The sequence below is a fragment of the Saimiri boliviensis genome, chromosome 3 (assembly GCF_048565385.1).
Source record: "Saimiri boliviensis isolate mSaiBol1 chromosome 3, mSaiBol1.pri, whole genome shotgun sequence".
Lineage (NCBI taxonomy): Eukaryota > Metazoa > Chordata > Mammalia > Primates > Cebidae > Saimiri > Saimiri boliviensis.
The window spans coordinates 157,882,222-157,902,329 of NC_133451.1; the positions used below are offsets into that span (position 1 = coordinate 157,882,222).

Here is a 20,108-nt window from a genome sequence, read left to right on the forward strand (position 1 = left end):
GCTTCAGGAAGCTTCCACTCATGGTTGAAGGGCAAGGGAAACAGCTGTCATATGGCAAGAGAGGAGAAAGGGGCAAGAGGTGACATGTTTTTTAAGCAACCAGTTCTATTGTGAACTAATAGAGTAAGAACGCACTCATTATCATGAGTATGGCACCAAGCCATTCGTGGAATCTCCCTCCACGACCAAAATACCTACCTTTAGACTCCACCTCCAAGACTGATAACCAAATTTCTTTTTCTTTTTTTTACCTCATTCCAAATTTATCTACTTAAATACTGTATATCTGAAAGAAGACACATCAGAAAGTTAACAGTGATCATCTCTGAGTGCTATGACTGTGGCTTATTTTAAATTTTAAAAAAATTCTTCTCTTTTGCAAACTTTCTACACTGAGCTTTATTACTTTTACATTTAGGAAAATCTTTAATTTTTTTTTCTTTTTTGTTTGTTTGTTTCTTTGTTTGAGACAGGGTCTTTCTCTGTCACCCAGGCTAGAATGCAATGGTGAGATCACAGATCACTGTATCCTTGACCTCCAGGGGCTCCAACCTCCAGAGTAACAGGGACTACAGGTTCATACCACCACCCTGACGATTTTTTTTTTTTTTAGAGACAGTGTTTTACCTTGTTCTCCAGGGTAGAGGAATCCAAATTTCAACATGAGATTTGGAGGGGACAAATATCCCACCTATATCAGCAGTCGTGTTGTCTTATGAAGTAATACCATTTATGGTAAGCTACAGTACAACATTTTTCTTTAGCTATATTCCATGCAGTTTCTTAAAGGTTAACTTCTAAAAGACATTCCTCATCATTTAAAAAAGAAACAGCTAAAGTGTATAAAATGTTCATGGTAATTTCTGTATGAAGTCTACAGAATATTACGATCTTTATTTAAGCATGTGTTGCTTAGCTGCACAACTTTCAGTTTTACTATTCACTTATGAAAAATGCAATTTTGGTTTTTAAAATTAGTTATGTTTGCATTTTAAATATTTGATAACCTACTCATGTTCACCAAATTGCTTATCTGACATGAAGAAGATTCAAATCAACTCCTTAGTAATTTCAGATTAATTAAAGTGGCAAAATTAGAATACAGAAGTACAAGTGTAAAAAAATAATTCACCTTTAACTTAAGGTATGTTGATTTGTATTTAGAATAAGTCATGTTGATAATAATGCTTGAAAAGCAGTCTAAAAGGAAAATAAAACCTTGTGAACTAAATCTGTCTGTTGTTTGAAAAAGAAAATCTAAATATAAGAAAACAAAAATAGATAATCCGAATTTAAATATGACCAAAAAGCTTGTTTTTTTTTCTTTTTTCACATTTGGAGTTTTTCAATAATATGGGGGATATTTCAGAAGAAAAATATCATAAATTACATGATGGCTTTAAGAATGCTTTTGGAATATTTATAAAAAGTTTGATTCAGTTCAATTCTAATACTATCTTAGCAATGCACTACTGATACATTTAAGAAGCTTGCTAGACTGATCTGTTATTAAAGATTGATCTTGATGCTCCCTGAAATACAAATAGTAATGAAAACAATTGAAAGTCAGAAGACTATTCAGAAAACCAGTTCAGCAATCCAGGCATACAATAATGAGCTAATAGGCAAGAAGTGACAGTTGGAACTGGGGAAAAATTGAGAAATATTCTGAAAAACAGTAAACTAAGTGTCTTGGAGAAAAGACAAGGAAAATTCACTTTATTTAGCATTGTCTAACTGTAAGATTTGTAATAGTAGATAAACAGGGAAGTAAGATGAAACCATTAGTTTTGAGCCAAAGAAATTTATTTGACTTAATACAAAAAGAATATGAAAAATGACATATAGTCATTAACAAGAAAATGTCAAATAAGTAGAGTGTGAAGATGAAACTCCAAGGAAATATTAGGGCAAGAATCAAACATTTTACAGCCATAATTTTAAGGGATATTTAGCACTCTGAATGCAGATAGACTCTTTAAGGAAAAGAGCTAGAATTTCAAGTAACGGAGGGATGAATGATATGATTGTTTATGCCTCCATGTAAAAATAAGACCATAAAGTGCCAGAAAGTAGAGTTAAAGCAGAACAATCAAATGTGACAATTACAGTGTGAGGAGAAGTAGAAAAATTAATAAAGTAAAGATGAAGTCAACAGTGTCCAATCTGCAGAAATTTAAGGAGAGGTTTGGGAATGAGACTGTTAGGTTCATTAATGACAAGAGTTTCTAAAGAAAGCTTACTGTAATTTAAAGAATGAGATAAGGACTTCCGCCAAGATGATCAAATAGGAATAGCTCCAGAGTGCATTTCCCGGTGACAGTGGATGCAGAAGGCAATTGATCTCCGTATTTCCAACCAAGATACCAGGTTCATCTCAGTGTGACTGATTAGACAGTGGGTATAGCCCAAGGAGGGCAAACTGAAGCAGAGTGGGGCACTGCCTCACCCAGGAAGTGCAAGGGGCAGGAGAACTCCCCCTCCAAGCCCAGGTAAGCCATTAGGAACTTTTCCAGACACTCTGGCACTCCAGCTCAAATACTGCACTTTTTCCATGGTCTTTACAACCCACACACTAGGAGATTCTCACCAGTGCCTGCAACACTAGCACCCCAGATTTTCAGCACAAAACTGGGTGGCTGTTCTAGCCAGTGCCGGGAATGCCAGCAAGACAGAACCTCTCATTCCCCTGAAAAAAATGGGGGTCAAAGGCAGGGAGCCAAGTTATCTAGCTCAGAGGACCCCATCCCCACAAAGACCAGCAAGCTAAGAACCACTAGCTTGAAATTCTCAAGTCCAGAAAAGCAGTCTGAGCTCAATATGGGAAGGTTGAGCTCAGTGCAGGGAGGGGCATCCATCATTACTGAGGCGGTTCTGACCCTGCCTGTATAAACAAAGTCACCAGGAAGTTTATGCAGCAGCTGGGCAGAATCCCTTCTTACCGGGCAGGACATCTCTGAAAAAAGACAGCAGTCCATCAGGGACTTATAAATAAAGCCCAATCTTCCTGAGACAGAGCAACTGGGAAAACAGGCATTTGTGTGTTCCCCTTAACCAGACTTAAACATCCCTGACGAGCAACTCTGAACAGAGCAATGGAACTCCCATTGAACAGAGCAATGGAGCTTCCTTGAATGCTGATAAAAGACAGACTGCCTCCTCAAGCGGCTTCCTAACCTCCATATATCCTAAGGGACATCTCCTATAGGAGAGTTCTGGCTGACATCTTGGAGGTACCCATTTGGGATGAAGCTACCAGAGGAAGGAACAGGCAGCAATCTTTGCTGTTCTGCAGCCTCTGCAGCTGATTCCCAGGCAAGCAGGGTCTGGAGTGGACCTCCAGCAGTCCTGTAGCAGAGGGGCCTGACTATTAAAAGGAAAACTAAAAAACAGAAAGAAATAGCTTCAACATCAATATAAAGGATGTTCACTCAGAGACCCTATCCAAAAGTCACAAACTTCAAAGACCAAAGGTAAATAAATCCACAAAGATGGGAAGAAACCAGTGCAAAAGGTCTGAAATAGCCAAAAGCCAGAATGTCTCTTCTCCAAGGGATAACAACTCACCAGCAAGGGAACAAAACTGAATGAAGAATAAGTTTGACAAATTGGCAGAAGCAGGATTCAGAAGGTCGGTAATAATAAAACTCTCTGAACTAAAGGAGCATGTTCTAACCAGTGCAAAGAAACTAAGAACCTTGAAAAATTTTTAGACAAAAATCTAACTAGAATAACTAGCTTAGAGAATAACATAAATGACTTGATGGAGCTGAAAAACACAGCACAAGAACTTCATGAAGCATACACAAGTTTCAAAAGTCTAATTGATCAAGCAGAGGAAAAGACTTCAGAGACTGCAGATCAACTCAATGAAATAAAATGAGCAGGAAAGATTAGAAAAAAAAGAGTAAAAAAAAATGAACAAAGCCTACAAGAAATATGAGATTATGTGAAAAGACCAAATCTACGGTTGATCAGTGTACCTGAGTGTGATGAAGAGAATAAAACCAAGTTGGAAAACATTCTTTAGGATATTATCCAGGAGAACTTTCCCAACCTAGCAAGGCACGCCAACATTCAAATTCAGGAAATACAGAAAACACCACAATGATAATTGTCAAGAAGAGCAACCCCAAGGCATGTAATCATCAGATTCACCAGGGTTGAAATGAAGGAAAAAATGCTAAGTGCAGCCAGAGAGAAAGCTCAGGTTACCCACAAAGAGAAGCCCATCAGACTCACAGCAGATCTCTTGCAAAAAACCCTACAAGCCAGAAGAGAATGGGGGTCAATATTCCAAAGCCTTAAAGAAAATTTTCAACCCAGTATTTTATACTCAGCCAAACTAAGCTTCACAAATGAAGGATACATAAATTCCTTTACAGACAAACAATTGCTGAGCGATTTCATCACCACCAGGTCTGCCATACAAGAGCTCCTGAATGAAGCAGTAAACATGGAAAGGAACAACCAGTACCAGCCACTGCAAAAACATACCAAATTGTAAAGTTCAATGACACAATGAAGAAACTGCATTAACTAACAGACAAAAAAAAAAAAAAAAAAAAAAAAAAAAAACCCTAGCTAGTATCAAAATGGCAGGATCCAATTCACACACAACAATATTAACTTTAAATATAAACAGGCTAAATGCCCCAATCAAAAGACACAAACTGGCAAAATGGGTAGAGTCAAGACCCATTGGTGTGCTGTATTCAGGAGACCCATCGCACATGCAAAGACACACATAGGCTCAAAATAAAGGGATGAAGGAAGATTTACCAAGCAAATGGAGAGCAAAATAAAAGCAGAGGTTGCAATCCTAGTCACTGATAAATCAGACTTTAAACCAACAAAGATCAAAAGAGACAAAGAAGAGCATTACATAATGGTAAAGGGATTAATGCAACAATAAGAGCTAACTATTCTAAATATATATGCAACCAAGACAGGATCACCCAGATACCTAAAGCAAGTTCTTAACGACCTATAAAGAGACTTAGACTCCCACACAATAACAGTGGGAGACTTTTAACATTCCACTGTCAATATACGACAGATCAGTGAGACAGAAAATTAACAAGGATATCCAAGACTTGAATTCAAATCTGAACCAAGTGGATGCAATAGACATCTACAGAACTCTTCATTCCAAATCCAAAGAATATACATTCTTCTCAGCACCATATCACACTTAGTCTAAAATTGACTACCTACTTGACAGTAAATCACTCCTCAGCAAATGTAGAAGAGTGGAAATCATAAAAACCAACATCTCAGACCACAGTAAAATCAAATTAGAACTCGGGATTAAGAAACTCACTCAAAACCACACAACTAAATGGAAACTAAACAACCTGATCCTGAATGACTACTGGGTAAATAATGAAATAAAGACAGAAATAAAAATGTTCTTCAAAACCTATGAGAACAAAGATACAATGTATCAGAATGTCTGAAACACATTTAAAGCTGTGTCTAGAGGGAAATTTATAGAACTCCATGCCCACATGAGAAGCAAGGGAAGATATAAAATCAAACATCCTAATGTCACAGTTAAAAGAACTAGGGGAGCAAGATCAAACAAATTCAAAAGGTAGCATAAGACAAGAAATAACCAAGATCAGAGCATAACTGAAAGAGATAGAGACACAAAAACACCTTCAAAAATCAATAAATCCAGGAGGTGGTTTTCTGAAAAGATCAACAAAATTGATAGATCACTAGCAAAACAAATAAAAGAGAAAAGAGAGAAGAATTCAATAGATGCAATAAAAAATGATAAAGGGGATATCACCACCAAGTCTACAGAATTACCACTACCAACAGAGATTACCACAAACACCTCTATGCACATAATCCAGTAAATCTAGAAGAAATGGATAAATTCCTGGACACTTACACCCTCCCAAGACTAAACCAGGAAGAAGTTGAATCCCTGACTATTCAGAGATTGCTGCCTCAATTTCATACCAATAACAAGGTCTGAGGTTGAGGCAGCAATTAATAGACTACCAACGAAAAAAAGTCCAGGACCAGATGGGTTCACAGCCAAATTCTACCAGAGCTGAAAGGGAAGCTGGTACTACTCTTTCTGAAACTATTCCAAACAATACAAAAAGAGAGAATCCTTCCTAACTCATTTTATAAAATCAAAAACATCCTGATGTCAACACCTGGCAGAGACACAGCTGAAAAAGAAAATTTCAGGCCAATATCCATGATGAACATTGATGTAAAAATCCTTTAAAAAAAAGTACTAGCAAACTGAATCCAATAGCACATCAAAAAGCGTATTCATCATGATCAAGTCAGCTTCATCCCTGGGATGAAAGGTTGGTTTAACATATGCAAATCTATAAATGTAATCCATCACATAAGCAGAACCAAAGACAAAAACCACAGGATGATCTCAATAGATGCAGAGAAGGCCTTTGACAAAATTCAACAGCCCTTTAAGCTAAAAATTCTCAATAAACTAGGTATCTATGGAACCCATCTCAAAATAATAAAAGTTATGTATGACAAACCCACAGACAATATCATACTAAATGGGCACAAACTAGAAGTATTCCCTTTGAAATCTGGCACAAGACAAGGGTGTCCTCTCTTACCACTCCTATTCAACATAGTATTGGAAGTTCTGGCCAGAGCAATCAGGCAGGAAAAAGAAATAAAGGGTATTCAATTAGGAAAAGAGGAAGTCAAATTATCTCTATTTGCAGATAACATGATTGTATATTTAGAAGATCCCATCATCTCATCTCAAAATCTCCTTAAGCTTATAAGCAACTTCAGCAAAGTCTCAGGATACAAAATCAATGTGCAAAAGTTACAAACACTCCTATACACCAATAACAGAGAGCCAAATCATGAGTGAAGTGACATTCACAGTTGCTACAAAGATAATAAAATACCTAGGAATAAATCTAACAAGGGATGTGAAGTAACTCTTCAAGGAGAACTACAAACCACTGTTCAAAGAAATCAGAGAGGACACAAACAGATGGAAAAACATTCCATGCTCATGGTTAAGAAGAATCAATATCATGAAAATGGCCATACTCCCCAAAGTAATTTATAGATTCAATGGTATCTCCATCAAGGTACCATTGACCTTCTTCACAGAACTGGAAAAAAAGCACCTTAAACTTCATATGGAACCAATAAAGAGCCACATAGCCAAGACAATCCTAAGCAGAAAAAAAAGAACAAAGCTGGAGGCATAAAACTATCTGACTTCAAACTATACTACTAGGCTAGAGTAATCAAAACAGCAAGCTCCTGGTGCCAAAACAGAGATATAGACCAATGGAACAGAACAGAGGCTTCAGAAGTAATGCCACACATCTACAACCACCTGATCTTTGACAAATCTAACAAAAACAATCAATAGGGAAACAATTCCCTATTTACTACATGACGTTAAGAAAACTGGTTAGCCGTATGAAGAAAACTGAAACTGGACCGATTCCTTACACCTTAGGCAAACAATTAACTCCAGGTGGATTAAAGATTTAATCATAAGACCTAACACCATAAAAACCCTAGAAGAAATACTAGGCAATATCATTCAGGACATAGGCATAGGCTTGGACTTCATTACTAAAATATCAAAAGCAATGGCAACAAAAGCCAATATAGACAAATGGGATCTAATTAAAGTTAAGAGCTTCTACACAGCAAAAGAAACTATTGTTAGAATGCACCAGCAACTAACAGAATGGGGAAAAAAATTGTGCAATCTACCCATCTGATAAAGGGCTAATATCTAGAATCTACAACGAATTTAAAAAAAAATTACAAGAAACAATCCCATCAAAAAGTGGGTGAAGGATATGAACAGATGCTTTTGAAAAGAAGACACATATGATGCCAACAAACATATGAAAAAATGCTCATCATCACTGGTCATTAGAGAAATGCAAATCAAAACCACATTGAAATACCATCTCATCAGTTAGAATGGCAATCATTGGGCTGGGCGCGGTGACTCATGCCTGTAATCCCAGCATTTTGGGAGGCCGAGGCGGGTGGATCACGAGGTCAAGAGATTGAGACCATCCTGGTCAACATGGTGAAACCCCGTCTCTACTAAAATTACAAAAAAATTAGCTGGGCATGGCAGAGCGTGCCTGTAATCCCAGCTACTCAGGAGGCTGAGGCAGGAGAATTGCCTGAACCTAGGGGGCGGAGGTTGCGGTGAGCCGAGATCGCGCCATTGCACTCCAGCCTGGGTAACAAGAGTGAAACTCCGCCTCAAAAAAAAATGGCAATCATTAAAAAATCTGGAGACAAAAAGCAGATGCTGGAGAGGATGTGGAGAAATAGGAACACTTTTACACCATTGGTGGGAGTGTAAATTAGATCAACTATTGTGGAAGACAATCTGTCAATTCCTCAATGATCTAAAAAAGAAATATGATTTGACCCAGCAATCTCATTACTGGGTATATACCCAAGGAATTATAAATCATTCTAATTATAAAGGCACATGCACACATATATTCATTGCAGCACTGTTTACAACAGCAAAGACTTGGAACCAACCCAAATGCCCATCAATGATAGACTAGATAAAGAAAATGTGGCACATATACGCCATGGAATATTATGCAGCCACAAAAAACAGATGAGTTCATGTCCTTTGCAGGGACATGGATGATTCTGGAAACCATTATTCTCAGCAAACTGACACAAGAACAGAAAACCAAACACTGTATGTTCTCACTGATAAGTGGGTGTTGAACAATGAGAGCACATGGGCACAGGGAGGGGAACTTCACACACTGGGGCCTGTTGGGAGTTGAGGGTGCTAGGGGAGTCTAGCAGGATGTGGGGGGATTAAGGAGGGATAACATTCGGAGAAATACCTAACGTAGATGATAAGGGAATAGATGCAACAAACCACCGTGGCATATGTATACCTATGTAACAATCTGCATGATCTGCACATGTACCCCAGAAGTTAAGAGTATAATAAACAATAAATTAATTTATAAAATTCTACAGCATAAAAAATAATATATAGGTTCCACCTAACTGCAGCTATGCAATTAGAAAAAAAACACATCTCTTGTAGCTCTAAACAACAAAACAAAACAGCAAAAAGAATGAGATTAGTGGTATGGTAATATAGTTGGCCTTGTATTTCCCTGGGTTACACATTCACGTATTTAACCAGTCTCAAATCAAAAATATTCAGCAAAATAATCTCAAAAAGTTATGCAAAACTTGAATTTGTAGATTGCTGATTACTATGTCAAGTCTACACAATGGTGTGTAAACACAGCATTAGGTATTATAAGTAAATTAGAGATTATTTAAAATATATGGGAGGATATGTTTAGGTTGTATGTAAACACTATGGCATTTTATTTAAGGGACTTGAGCATCCACAGATTGTGTTATCCACGGGGCACCCTGGAACAAATCCCCCATAGAACTTGAGAGATGACTGTAATATCTTGGCACTAAAGTTTTCAAAGTTAATGCTCTTTTTATATAATACAGTTTTCATATATTTGGTCATGACTTTCAGTGGATTCCAAAATCACTTCAGTGGACCTCTAGGACCAGCATTTTCACAGTAAGAAATAGAATAAGAGCTACAAGATTATGATACAATAGAATAGAAAGCATCAGAATAAGATTAAATATTGTGTTGACAGACGTGTGTTTCATCTGAGTGTGTGCATGCATGTGCGCTTGTAAATACTAACTCAAAATGTTACATATATTTTATACAACGGCCCTTTGACAAAAATGTTGAACTGCAAATAATACATAAATATGTATAAAACATTACTGAGGGGCAGGAGTCTTTCTTAGCAGATAAAGCTGAAAGATTTACAGAAGAAAAAATAATTAACTAGAGAATATCACATAGAATGGAGGGAGGATTTAATCACATACCTTGGGAGTTAGTACTAGAAAGCCAAGACAATGCTGTCCCTACCAATAAAAATGTAAAATTGGGAACCTGTAAAATTTATTAAATTTAAGACGAAGTCTACATGTTCTATATTTTGTTTTGGCTTTATTAAGAGACTTTCTTCTTTACATCAGTTTAAGGTTCACAGATAACTTGAGGAGAGATCACAGTTTCCATATACCCTCTCACTTCTGCCCCACTCAAAGATTCCTCTATTATTAATTTTTAATTTTTGAAGGTACACAGAAGATGTACATATTTATGGATTACATGAGATATTTCGATACAGGTATGCAATGTCTAATAATCCCATCAAAGTAAATGGGGTGTTTATCACCTCGAGAATTTACCTCTTGTGTTAAAAAAACAGTCCAATTATACTTTTAGTTATTTTTAAATGTAGAATTAAATTATTTTCACTATAGTCACCATGTTTTGCTAGCCAATACAAGGTCTTATTTATATTATTATTATTATTATTATTATTATTATTATTATTGGCACCCATTCCCCATTCCCATCTTCCCCAACCTGTCCTTATCCTTCCCAGCCTCTGGTAACCATCATTCTACTCTCTATCTCCATGAGTTCAACTGTTTTAATTTTTAGCTCCCATAAATAAATGAAAACATGGGAAGTCTGTCTATCTGTGCCTAGCTCATTTCACTTAAAATAATAACCACCAGTTCCATCCATGTTGTTGCAAATGACAGGATCTAATTGTTTTTCATGGCTGAATAGCACTCTCTAGTCTATGTGCACACATTTTCTTTATCCATTCATCTGTTGATGGACATTTAGATTGCTTCCAAACCTTGGGTATTATGAATAGTGCTGCAGTAAACATGGGAGTGCACATTTTTCTTGATATACTGATTTCCTTTCTTTGGGTATATACCAAGGAGTGGGATTGCTGGATTGTATCGTAGCTCTATTTTTGGATTTTGAGGAATCTCTAAACTGTTCTCTGTAATGGTTGCAGTACATCCCCACAAACAGCATACAAAGGTTCCCTTTTCTCCACATTCTCACCAGTGTTGTAATTGCTTGTCTCTTGGATAAAAGCCATTTTAACTATGGTGAGATATCTCATTGTAATTTTGATTTGCATTTCTCTGATGACCACTGATGTTGAGCACCTTTTGATATAACTGTTTGATACTTGCATGTCTTCTTTTGAGAACTATCCATTCATATATTTTTCCCATTTTTAATTGGGTTATTAGATATTTTTCTGTAGAGTTGCTTGAGTTTCTTATATAGTCTGTTTATTATGGGTAGTTTGTAAGAATTTTCTTCCATTCTGTGGGTTGTCTCTTCACTTTGTTGATTATTTTCTTTGCTGTAAAAAAGCTTTTTAACTTGATATGATCCTGTTTGTCCATTTTTGCTTTGGTTGCCTGTGCTTATAGGTCATTACTCAATAAATCTTTTCCCAGTCCAATGTCTAGGAGAATTTCCCCAAAATTTTATTTTAGTAGTTTCACATTATGAGGTCTAATATTTAAGTTTTTAATTCATTTTGATTTGATTTTTGTCTATGTTGAGAAATAGAGGTCTAGTTTTATTCTTTTACAAATGAATATTCAGTTTTCCAGCACCATTTATTGAATAGACTGTTCTTTCCCCAATGTATGTTTGTGACACCTTTGTCAAAAATAAGTTTACAGTATGTGTATTATGTATATATTTCTGGGTCCTCTATTCTATTCCTCTCGTCCATGTGTCTTTTTATGCCAGTGCTGTGCTATTTTGGTTATTATAACTCTGTAGTATACGTTCAAGTCACATAATGTGATTCCTCCAGTTTTGTTCTTTTGCTTAGGATAGCTTTGGATGTTCTAGGTCTTTTGTGGTTTCACACAAATTTTAGAAGTGTTTCTTCTATTTCTGTGAAGAATGTTACTGTTATTTTCACAGATATTGTATTCAGTCTGCAAATTGCTTTGAGTAGTATAGACATTTTAACAATATCAATGTTTCCAATCCATGAACATAAATATCTTTCCATTTTTTTGTCTGTGTCCTCTTCAACTTCTTGCATCAATGTTTTGTAGTTTTCATTGTAAACATATTTTTTCTTTGGTTAATTCCCTGTTATTTTATTTTATATGTAGCTATTTTAGATGGGGTTACTTTCTTGATTTCTTTTTCAAATTGTTTGCTGTTGGCATATAGTAATGCTACTGACTTTTGTATGTTGATTGTGTATCCTTCAACTTTACTAAATTTGTTTATCAGTTCTAATAGCTTTTGGGTAAAGTCTTTAGTTTTTTCCAAATATAATATCATATCATCTGCATACAAAGATAATTTGACTTCTTCCTTTCCAGTGTGGATGCCCTTTATATCTTTTTCTTGTCTGAATTGCATTAGCTAGGACTTTCAGTGCTGTGTTGAATAACCCGTGGTGAAAGTGGGCATCCTTGTGTTCCAGATCATAGAGGAAAGACTTTAAACCTTTCCTCATCAAATATGATAGCAGCTAAAAGTCCATCACATATGGTTTTATAATGTCGAGTTATGTTTTTCATACCATATTTTTAATGTTTTTATCATAATAGGATGCTGAATTTGAGAAAATAATTTTTCAATGAATTTTGTCTTTCATTCTCTTGATATGATGTATAACATCGATTGATTTGTGTATGTTGAACTATCCTTGCATCCCTGGGATAAATCCCACTTGATCATGATAAATGAGCTTTTAAATGTATTGTTGAATGTTCGCTAGTATTTTGTTGAGGATTTTTGCATCAATACATTCATCAGTGATACTGGTCTGTATTTTTTTTTATGTCTCTTTTTGTACGGTTTGATATCAGGGTTATATTTGCCTTGTGGACTGACTTTGGAAGTAATCCCTTCTTCTCTATTTTGTAGAATATTTGGAGTAAGATACATATTAGATCTTCTTTAAATGTTTGGTAGATTTAAGTTGCAAAGCCATCAGAACCTGTGCTTTTCATCTCTGGGAGACATTTTATTACAGCTTCAATCTCATTACTTGTTTTTGGACTGTTCTGGTTTTGTATGCCTTCTTGGTTCAACGTTGGTAGGTTGTATGTGTCTAGAAATTTAACCATTTCTTCTAGATTTTCCAATTAATTGGCATATAGTTGCTCATGGTACCCCCTATCAATCCTTTTAATTTTTTCCCTTATCAGTTGTAAAGCCTCATTTTTTTATTTATGATATTAGTTTTGGGTTCTTAACTCTTCTTAGTCTGGCTAAAGGTTTGTCAATTTTATCTTTTCAAAAAACACCTTTTTATTTTATTGATAGTTTATATGGTTTTATTACTTTCAGTTTCATTGATCCCTACTCTAATTGTTATAATTTATTTTCTTCTACTAATTTTGAGTTTGGTTTGGTCTTGCTTTCCTTGTTCCATAAGATGCATCATTAGGTTATTTATTTGAAGTTTTTTCTTATTTTTTGATGTATGCACTTACGGCTATAAACTTCATTCTTAGTACTGTCTTTGCTGTATCCAATAGGGTTTGGTATATCATGTTTTCATTTGTTTCAAGAATTTTTTTTGTTTTATTAATTTTTTAATTGACTCACTGATCATTCAGCAGCATACTATTTAATTTTCAAGTGTTTGTAGAGTTTCTTATATTCATCTTGTTATTGAATTCTAGTTTTATTTGTGACCAGAGAAGATGCTTGAGATTATTTCAATGTTTTGAATATTTTGAGACTTGTTGGTGACCTAACATATGGGCTATCCTTGAGAATGAGCCATGTACTGAGGATTCTATAGCCATTGGATGAACTATTCTGTAAATGTTTATTAGATCCATTTGGCCTACAGTGCAGATTAATTTCTGATGTGTCTTTGTTGATTTTCTCTCTGGAAGACTTATCCAGTACTCAGAGGTGTGTATTGAAGTCTCCAGCTATTATTGTACTGGGGTTTACAGCTTTATGTAGCTCTAATAATATTTACTTTCTATATCTAGGTTCTCCATATTGGGGCATAAATAATTAAAATTGTTATGTCATTTTGCTGAATTGATCCCTTATCATTATATAATTACCTTCTTTGTTTCTCTTACAGTTTTTGTCTTGAAATCTGTTTTGTCTGATTTAAGTATAGCTACTTCATCTCTTTTGTGGTTTTCATTGGTACAAAATAAGATTATCTTTTTCCATTTCTTTATTTTTAATCTATGTGTTTCTTTATAGGTGAAGTATGTTTCTTGTAGGCAACAGTTCATTGGGTCTTGTCTTCATAACCATTCAGCCACTCTATGTCTTTTGATTGAAGTGCTTAGTCAATATACATTTAATGTTATAATTGATAAGTAAGAACAAACTCTTTCCACTTTGTTTTGTGTTTTCTCACAATTTTGTGGTCCTTTCTTACTTCTTTTCTTTATTCCTGTCTTTTAGTAAAGGTGATTTCCTCTGGCAGAATGATTTAATTTTCTGCTTTTCATTTTTTGCGTATATGTTGTATATTTTTAAATTTGAGGTTACCATGGAGCTAGCAAATGCTATCTTATAACCCATGAATTCAGGCTGATAGCAACTTAACGCTGTTTGCATAAACAAACTAACTGACAAGCAAATAGAAACTCTCTCATTTCTCTTTTCTCTCTCACTCTCATACCTCTCACACAAACTTTTTTGCTTCCATTATCAAATTACGTTTCATATATGGAATCCTCCTATATATGTCTTATAAGAGCTTTGTGATTACATTGGTCCCACCTAGATAACCAAAGGTAATCCCCCCATATCAAAATCCTTAAATTAACCAAATCTTCAAAACCTTTTTGCAAAGTGTGGCAATGTATTTATAAGTTCTTGGAATTAGGGCATAAACATCTTTCTGGGGAGGCTGTTATTCAGCTTGCCATAGCTATATGACAGCTATTTCTAAGAAAAAAGCAAGATAAAATAGGAAGCCCCACTGATCATCCCTCCTAGGGAGCATTGGATTCAACCACTATCAGCTCAAAAAAGCACCTTCATAAGAACCAAACTCAGGTGTGCACTCATAGTGCCTGTGAGGAAATGTATTCTCTTCCCATGTCCACAAGGAGGCGTAGTTTCAAGGGCAATAACTTCACAATGCCTCTCCCCCTCTCTCCATCTGGGAGACTTAATGTTCTTTGTTTTAATTTTCACAGGCATGGGAAAATAATCAAGTTCAATCACTCCAGTGGAAGTTTAAAGGAACTCTTTTCATTGGCCAGGGGGCTTGGAGTAGGTGGGAATTCCTCCCAGGTTAAAAGTCTCTGTCTCCCTTATCCCCGTGGCTTTCCCCCCTGGGGTCCCCTTCCACAATCCTCATGGAAGCTGCTTTTCCTCTCCTGGATTCCATCTTTCTGGATGCTTTCACTCAGTGTGAGAGGAGCTTTTCTTCTTGGTTTTCCCCCTCTGGGAACCCTTCTCGTTAAGTGTGACAGTAGCTTTTCCTTCCTCTCATTCAATGTGAGAGCTAGCTGTTTCTCTCTCTTTCTCTCTACCTAAATAAATCACTTTGTGCAAAAACGTTTTAGATCCAGCATTTACTCTACAAGTGCACCGCGCCCAGAATTCCATTCCATTGGGTGGGTGAGGGACCAAGAGCCTGGAAAAACATCCTCTTGGGGGAGCTGTGCCTCTCCTGCACCCCAAAAACCCAGAAACACCTGGTTTTAATTTCAAATTTCTGAAGGGGTTCTGAAAAGGGTAGGAAAGAATTAGTGCTATCACCCCCCTCCTCACTCACTGGCAGTAGCTGCATGGTATGGAAAAATCCTTGCTCTTGGAAGAGGAAGAACACAGTGATTGTGAGACATGACATTGAACTCAGTACTGCCCTGACACAGCAGAAAGAAAAACCATGTAGAATTCAGCTGATGCGTACCTATGGAGAAAGCATTCAGACCACCCCTAGCCAGAGGGCAATCGCTCATCCCAGTGGTTGAAACTTGAGTTCTGACAATCCTCACTATTTGGGGCTGAACTACACTGGGGACCTAAATAAACTTGAAATGTAGTCTAGACCACACGGAGTGAAAGTCCTAGTGCTGAGCTGAGCTCAGAGCCAGTGGACATAGGAGTGCATAACTTACTGAGACACCAGCTGTTGCAGCTAGGGGAGTGCTTGGACCACTCCTTACTTACCAAGCAACACAGCTTCCTTCTGCTTGAGGAGAGAAGAAAGAGTAAAGATAACTTTGGTCTTGCATCTTGGATACCAGCTGAGCCACAGTGGAATAGGGCACTGGTTGGAGCTGTGTAGCCCCCATTCCAGGCCCTAGCTCCTCGTCAAAATTTTTAGATAAACCCTAGGCAGGAGAAAACCTGCAGTCTTGAAGGAAAGGACCCAGTCCTGGCAGGATCCATCTATGGCTAACTAAAGACCCATGGACTCTGAAAAATGAGCAGTGATAACTAGAATTATACTGCAGGCCTTGGGTGAGACTCAGAGTTGTTATGGCTGGAGGAGACCCAGTACATTTGCAGCTGTGGTGGCTGTGGTGAGAGACTCCTGCTTGAGAAAAGCAGAGGGAAAAGTAAACAGCACTTTGTCTTTCACTTTAGCTACTGTCTCATACACAATGTGGTAGAGCACCAAGTAGGCTCTTGGGGTTCCTGATGCCAGGAATGCTCTTGAACAGCATTTCTGGACCTGATCTTGGCCAGAGAGGATCCCACTACCCTGAAGCATGAGTCCTAGGCTTGGTAGCATTCATCATATGCTGAATGAAGAGCCCTTTGGCCTTAAGATAACATCAGTGGTAGCCTGGCAGTACTGCCTGTGGGCCTGTGGTTGGGGTGGTCATGGGATGAGGCTCCTCTGCTTGTGAAAAGGGGAAGAAAGAATGGAAAGGATTATGTTTTGTGGTTTGAAAGCCAACTCAACCACAGTAGAATAGACCACCAGGGAGATTGCTAAGGTTTTTGACTCCAGTCTCTACCTCCTGAATAGCATTACTGGATTTGTTCGGGACCTGGGGAAGGTTGCCACCCTGAGGGGAAGAACATAAACATGGCTGGCTTTGCCACTTTTTAATTGTAGACCCCTACAGCCTTCAACCAACATAGGCAGTAGCCAAGTAGTGGTTACAGTGAACCTTGGGCAAGATTCAATGCTGTGCTAGCTTCAGGTCTGACCCAGTGAAGTCTCAGTGGTTGCGGTAACAGGGGTGCTCATGTCACCCCACCCCTAGCCTTAGGTAGCTCATCACAGAGAGCAAATTTGTTTGTTTAGAAGAAAGTAAGGGAAGAGAAAAATAGTCTCTGCCTGGCAATCCAGAGAATTCTCTCAGATGTTATTCAAGACTATCTAGGTGGTATCTTTATAGGTCTGCAAAAATCACAGCATTAGTGATCTTGGGGTGCCCCTAATGCATAAATGGCTTTGATCACAATACCCAAGTCCTTTCAAATACATAAAAAGCCTTCCCAAGAGGATAGGCACAAACCAGACCAAACTGTGAAGGCTACAATAAATACCTAACTCTTTAACGCACAGACACAGACAAACATCAGCAAGAAGCATCAAGTATGAAAATTACCACCAAATGAATTAACTAAGGCACCAGGGAGCAATCCCAAAGAAATAGAGTAATGTGTCCTTTTAGAAGAATAATTTAAAATAATAATTTTGGGGAAACTCAAAATAATTCAAGATATCAAAGATAAATAATTCAGAATTCTATAAGATAAATTCAATAGAGAGATTGAAATAATTAAAAAGAACCAAGTGGAAATTCTGGAGCTGAAAAATGCAATTGACAGAATAAAAAAAAATGCATCAGAGTCTCTTAATAGCAGACTTGATTAAGCAGAAGAGAGAATTATGTGTTGATATGAGCAAGAGAGAGAGAAAGAGAGAAGGGTGGAAATAGAGGTCAGAGAAAGGAGAAGGTGCTATGTATCTAGATTTGCAGATCGAGAAAACAGACTTGGGCCAAGGAATGCAATGCAGATAATAGCATCTATAATCTGGAAAAGGCAAGGAAATAAATTAGACTATAAAGGCTCCTGGAGAACTGGGCCAGCTGACACCTTGATTTTAGCCCTTACAAATGATGTATGATCTCTCATCTACAGAATTGTAAAATAATAAAATATATTGTTTAAAAAATCTCTGCTTCTGCTAATTTGTTAGAGCAGCAACGAACAACTAATATTGGTGTCAATTGTATCTTTCAGTATTTTTCTACTTAAATTTTCTGAATGTATTATTTTTATTATGTTATGTTAATAAATTTTGAGAAAAAATAAGTGGTAGCAAAATTCAACCATCTCTCCCATCTGTGTGTATGTACATGTATAAATACATTTATGTGTTGATATGCAGCTATCAACACATATATTTTAAAAATATATATCAATACATATGTTTTGACTAGTAAAAGAAATCTGCAATTTTATTTAGCCAAATATTCTGTCTTATTTGAATATGTTCTGTAACACAGCTTACTAGTTTATCATTTTTCAGTTATCTAAGAAATTTCAGATATTACTTGAAATTTAATCATATGTTTCCAGAATTCCCTTAGGCTTAGTTAATAAAAAATTTTGAATGTAAGTTTATGCTAAATCCAATATTCATTTCAATCTGGTGGTTTAATTTAGTATTATATGTGCAAAGCATGTTTTAACAAGGAAGCTTAAATATAAAAAAAAGATACAATTCCGTATGAATTTGAATGAGAAACGTTTCTCTAATTTCCTTAGATTTTAAAAATTACAATAAAAACATTCTGCATATTTGCAAAATTAATAAAACCATTAAAAAGCAAATTATGGGAAACATTATACTTCTATTTATTGCATACATTAGTCCATAATAAATAATAATAAATAATAGATATAATTGATTTTAGTTTGTATTTTTTTCTTTTTTATCATGATTTAAAATTTGGAGAAATCTACACAGATACACTTACACATACAAAAGTATCTGTGTATATGTGTGTATGTGTATAAAGAATATATATATTTTTAATTACTGAGGAACTTTCATTTTCTTATTATAAATTGTCAGGAATCATATTTATCTGTTGATTTTAAATTATCATTAAGTGATTTGATAGTAATTTAAAAACAATATTACTTTAGGATATAGTTCCTCCGAACTGTGTTTAGAAAAATAATATACCTTAGCCAGCTGTAACAAACTTATGCCCAACTTTACACAAATCTACAACTTAAACCAAAATAAAAAGAAAATTTCTATTTCCTTTTTTAACTAGCTTAGAATTTTTGTACAATATTGATAATAGATGTATTGTTTATCCCAAAGTGAAACTTAAAATATTTGCCAACTAATTATGCTATTTGCCGAGGAAATTTTTTGTAGATAACCTTTATCACATTGAAGATGTTTTCTTATAAGAATAGATGCTTAAGTGCATGGTCCAAATATTAATTTTGCTTCTGTGAGTGTTGTGGCTAATAGCTAAATCCTGAGATCTTCTCCAGAACATTGCATTTGGCTAATGGAAGGTTGCTTGCATATAGAAATACACAAGATTATATTACCTTTGATAGCAGAAAACTGAATGATATGAAGATTCACAGCCCAGTTATCTTATTTCCAGAGAGAAAAAATTATTTTGCTATTTATGTTCTAAATGCTGCCTATGAATGACAGTAAAGCTAAGCTTTGCCAGAAAACTCATCTCTGCTCTGTCCTTTCCCCAGCTTTTGTTCTCTCTATTACAGTATTTTCTGAAGAACAGGTTTTCAAAGACGCATATACATATGAATTCCAGTCGTAGAGATTCTTGTTTTTTTCTAGGGTACTTACCAAGATAACTTCTATTTCTCATTTGCTATGAATTGTCATCATGAGTTGTTGGTGTATGTATACATTTATTGTCTTGATTTCTGGTGGTAATTATATTGCTTTCCTCCTTTAGAATAAATGAAACAATGTAGGATTGTGTTGATTGATTTTCAGATGTTAACCAACACTTCATTGCAGGAATTAGCCCAAGTTATTCATGACATATTATCAATTTATTTTGTAGTTAGATTTGTTTTGCTCATATTTTGTTAAATACTTTATATCTGTACTCATAAATGATATTGCTATGCAATTGTCTTTTATTTTAATAATCTTGTCCTACTTTAGTTCATTTATATTGGTATAAAAATATAGTTTAGAATTTATTTTCTACTTGTTAACATATTTGAAAACTTAATAGTAATGTTG

At 35.9% G+C, this 20,108-nt stretch overlaps 1 long non-coding RNA gene across 1 annotated transcript in view; it reads left to right on the top strand.

Moving 5' to 3' along the window:
• Nucleotides 1-696: 696 nt before the first annotated feature.
• LOC141583935 (uncharacterized) overlaps nucleotides 697-20,108 on the top strand; it is a 50,096-nt gene continuing 30,684 nt past the window's right edge. Inside the window, exon 1 of the long non-coding RNA XR_012516766.1 lies at nucleotides 697-735. This is a non-coding gene — a long non-coding RNA (uncharacterized LOC141583935). The remainder of the gene's footprint in view (nucleotides 736-20,108) is intronic.